The sequence below is a fragment of the Penaeus japonicus genome, unplaced genomic scaffold (assembly GCF_977035675.1).
Source record: "Penaeus japonicus unplaced genomic scaffold, GWHDUDI00000001_assembly GWHDUDI00000023, whole genome shotgun sequence".
NCBI classification, from domain to species: domain Eukaryota; kingdom Metazoa; phylum Arthropoda; class Malacostraca; order Decapoda; family Penaeidae; genus Penaeus; species Penaeus japonicus.
This window is the reverse complement of record NW_028234425.1, coordinates 28,520,384-28,525,383: the sequence shown is the minus strand read 5'-3', so window position 1 is coordinate 28,525,383 and position 5,000 is coordinate 28,520,384.

The window sequence follows — 5,000 nt, the reverse complement described above, 5'->3', positions numbered from 1 at the left end:
TGGCGTTCCCTCGAGACGGTTCTTAGTCCGGTCACTTTTCCCGCGCGATGCTCCGTTCTCGGTGAGAGAGAGAGACTTGTAATGGGGTTGGGCTGGGGTTGGGGTTATGGGTGGGGTTGAGAGGGGTTGGGAGAGGTAGGGTGGAGTTGGGAGGGGTAGAGTGGGGTTGGGAGGGGTTGGGAGGGGTAGGGTGGGGTTGGGAGGGGTTGGGAGGGGTAGGGTGGGGTTGGGAGAGGTAGGGTGGAGTTGGGAGGGGTAGAGTGGGGTTGGGAGGGGTAGGGTGGAGTTGGGAGGGGTAGAATGGGGTTGGGAGGGGCTGGGAGGGGTAGGGTGGGGTTGGAGGGGGTAGGGGGGTTGGGTTTATGGGTGAGGTTGAGGTTGGATGGGGTAGGGTAGGGTTGGAAGGGTAGGGTGGGGTTGGGAGGGGTTGGAAGGGGTAGGGGGGGTCGGGCTTATGGGTGAGGTTGAGAGGGGATATGGGTGGATGGGGTAGGGTAGGGTTGGAAGGATAGGGTGGGGTTGGGAGGGGTAGGGTGGGGTTGGGAGGGGTTGGAAGGGGTAGGGGGTCGGGTTTATGGGTGAGGTTGAGAGGGGATATGGGTGGATGGGGTAGGGTAGGGTTGGAAGGGTAGGGTGGGGTTAGGAGGGGTTATGGGTGGGGTTGGAAGGGGCTGAGAGGGGTTATGGGTGGGGTTGGGAGGGGTAGGGTGGGGTTGGGAGGGGTAGGGTGGGGTTGGGAGGGGTTAGGAGGGGTAGCGTGGGGTTGGGAGGGTTTGGGAGGGGTAAGGTTTTTGTTTTTCTCTTGACTTACTCTCATTCTTACTTTTTCTTCTTTTCTATTTCTTTTTTTTCATCCCTTCCTTGTCATTTTTTTCCTTTTCTCTTTATATTTTGTCAAATTCTTTTTTCTTTTCATTCCGACGACTCATCCACTTTTTTTCTTTTTCTTTCCTATTCTCCATCCCTCTCTCTATCTCTATCCTCCTCTTTCTTTCATGTCCCTCTCTCTTAATCTCACTTTCTCCGTCTCTTTCTCACTCGCACCCTCTCTCTCTTTTTCTCTCTCTATCTGCATATCTCTTTATCTTGCCCTTCCTAGTTCTCTCTTTTTCTTCCTTCCTTTTATTCCCTCATTCTCTTCCATTCTTCTCTCTCTCTCTCTCTCTCTATCTCTCTCTCTTTCTTTCCCTCCCCCCCTCTCTCTCTTTCTTCCTTGTCTTGTAACGGATTACTCTCGCTTCACAAATTTGTTTAATTTTGGGATCTGTTGACATGCAACTCTTTTGTATTTCATTGTGTGTCCGGCACAGCTTTCCATTGGTTGAATAACACAGCATAGAAGACCCAGGTATTGATGCTACCTTTTTGACATTGAAAAAAGAGTGCAGTGAAAAATACTGTGAAAATATGGTGGACAAATGGGAATGTTAATGACAATAATGTTAGCACTAAATACTGTGCTTGCTACTATTACTACTATTGAATAATCTGGATGTTGGTGGTAATGGTTATCATTATTATCATTATCATAGTTATTATTATCACCAGCCTTTATATTATGTTCATACCTTTCATTATCTTTAATGTTATTATCATTATCTCTCTTTATTATTATTACTATTATTCTTACCTTCATTAACATCAGGAGATGATAGTAATGATATGTTCTTATTAATATCATTATAATTACTATTACTATCATTATCAATTATCAGTTGAATTACTAATCACCATACTTGTTATCACTACTATTTTCATAACGGTTTTTATTGTTGTTGCAACTGTAATTGCTCCTGTATTGCTATAGTTCTTGTTCACATTGTCTGATAATTAGTATCATCACTGATTCTGTTGCTAATATTGCTATTGCTAATTATCATGTGTTGTAAAACCGTCAACCTTACAATAAGATGTTGACAGCTCTTTACATGCATCAACATTTTGCATAGCCTGTCAACATTCCTGATCTTCCAAGTTCGACCGTCTTCTTCTATCAAAATAGGTATCCCATGTGTTTTAATAGTTTGCAAGTCTATTCTAGAAGGAGACATTGCAATCTGGGAAATGCTGTAGGTGCAGATTCATTTGAAATTTGACTCTTCATAATCCGATCATACTAAACTTCCTCAAGCAGTAATAACGTTAAGTCTTCAGTATTAATCCTTTTCAAAAACTTTCGTAACAGGTAATTCTTAGAAAAAAAAAAGAAAAATCATTTCGCGATGTTTTTGTTTCGGTTAAAGTTTTGCTGACAGTTATACCGGGATAGAATTCATGTGAAGACAGCTTGCAAGGATCCCCCTCAACTTCTGTTTAAAAGTTGATAGGATCCATATTCATTAAAAATATAATAATGATGATTGATAAAACATCCATGAACTTGATAACGATAATGATAACGGTAATGATATTGACGGTGACAATGATAATGATAACATTAATCATCATTATTATGTAAATGATGATGGTAACAATATAATAGTCAAGATGAGAATGATAACAACATTACTATAAAAATCAACAACAAAAATGATAAAGCAATTCTGATAATATTGATTTAATAATAAAAATACATTATCAGGTAAGATAATGATGCTAATTATGATCATGATTACAACAAGAACAATAATAACAAACACAGTAGCGTATTTATTATCACTAACACTGAGTTCGCATTTACTATAGCCTTCCTAATTAATACTATTACAAGGAGATTATCAATGCTTTCATTTGGAACAATATAAGAACATCCACAGCTGGTTCAATCTTTCACGAGGAAGTGGAAAGTACAGAAAATATGTGATTAAAGCAAAGTATGTCATAAATGCCTTGGTGTTATATCTTAATTAGTGTTTTATGTAATGCTGATAAAGATATAAAATGAAGACAATATCAAAACTCGTCGATTACATATCTTGATTTCTAGAGGTATTCATCTCCATCATGAATTACAATAAAAGGTAAATAGTGTTCAATATACTTCCTGAAAAGGCAATATTTGCTTTCGAAACCTGTTTTAAATAAATACTGGAAGAACCAACTTCCAGCCAACACACGCATACGTACATATAGAAGTTTGCACAGACGTTATAAGGAAACTGAATCGCCGGTGAAGAACCAATCAGAACTGTCTTAAACCTTTTGTTTATTAAGAAAGTGTGGCAAGGAAGACTTCAAAACACCGAAGAAAACAAATCTTCATTGTTTCCTTTGGCACTTTGGACATGCGTCAACTAGTGTCAATCAACATACTGGTATAAGTCAATGTTTTTTATTTTTATTTATTTTTTCCCTCTCGATACTATCAGCTTTTCTTTCCTTTCTCATTATTGAAATTAGACAGTCAGAATTTTGATCTTGTGGAGTGAGAGCCATTAGTCTCTTTGTCCTACGTCTGCAAACTGAATGATTATTTTTAGTCTTTAAAACTTGCTGATGTTTTCTTATGCTGTGGTAATCGTGAACAACGCAAACAATAAGCTAGTTTGCAGGAAAACCTTGGTGCAACACGGACAAGAACACTTGAATCCATGAACGAGCGAACTCTCAAATACCTTCAGGGTTGATGTCACTTGTCTTGAAACATTACATGAAGTCACTAAGAAGTTAATAGATTTATAGAACCGGAGAACGTAAAGGTTTTCGAGTCGATCCTCCGCCCGGGGTCAAGGAAGACACTAGACGTAAGAAAGGGAGCCAAAAAATAGTGAAAAATGTAACTTGTCACCAGAGAACTAGACCTAAAAAGAGACAGGTAAATATTCCGGATCGTTTTCTGTTGAGCGAGTTGATAAATTTAAGGCTTTGACAAAAGACAGAAGATTCCATGAAGATACAAGTGCGACACGTCCCTGCTCCTTGAAAGGGACTCGGACACACTCCCAAAACCTCGGTCGTTGAGTTGAAAGAAGAAATTGAAATATATTTGTTATGAAATATATCATCAACAGGAGGTATACTGAGAGCATTTTAACACGACGGTCACTCTGAAAGACTGACTAGTAATTAAAGAAATTGAAAAAAAAGGATTTAGTGAATACAAAAGCTCATAACATTTTTACATGGGAAACCTTAATACCATACATACATTGGTTAGAGTTCGAAGTAAATAATAGATTTATCCATGAAAATAAGCGTTTTGTCACACTAATGTATTCCTGATCCCAAAGAAGGCATTACGATCGTAGGAAAGGAACCACCAAGTGCATCTTGTTTATGGCAGATCATATCAATGCCTTAGTGCTGTATATGTGTAAACGGAAATGCTGCACTGATCCATTTAGCTAACATTCTTGGTTTCATGATTTCAAATTATAAAAAAAAATGGTTGAAAATTATTTCTTGTTTGCTTAGGTTGTAGTGCAGTGATATTGAACTATTTAGAATTACATGTATCATTTAAAAGTCAAACATAAGGCAAAAACCAATGCTTGCGTTACGCACAACACAGTACACAGCAAGTTTCCTTTTGAAATTCAGGTAAAATCATTTTGATGTTCATAATTTTCCCCAAGGATTTTGTCATATGATCTTTCCACTTGTTCAATTTCATTTTTATTCTTTATTCTCTATTTTTTTATATCTTCATGAACGAGTCCGGACTTCATGCATTTAACTTTTATATTCATATGCGAGTATATCTTTTAAACCGCATATACTCGTGTACCTTTTTTTATATGACACGCCGGAACCACGAAGCTGTTGCATATTTTGTTGAAGTGAAAATAGAGAAATGCTTTAATGCCGGTTACAGTTCATCGTAAAATAACTGTTATATAACTGTCCTAACGATTATTGTTATCATTATCATCATTATTGTCATTATTATTATTACTATTATTATCATTATCATCATTATTGTCAATACTATTATTACTTTTATTATCATTATTGTCAATACATTATTGTCAATACCACGGTCGGAGGCGATCCTGCGTTTACACACCTCGCCTCACGGGTGTACAAAACAGATGGACGTCGTGAATAAAGTGTTAACCCAT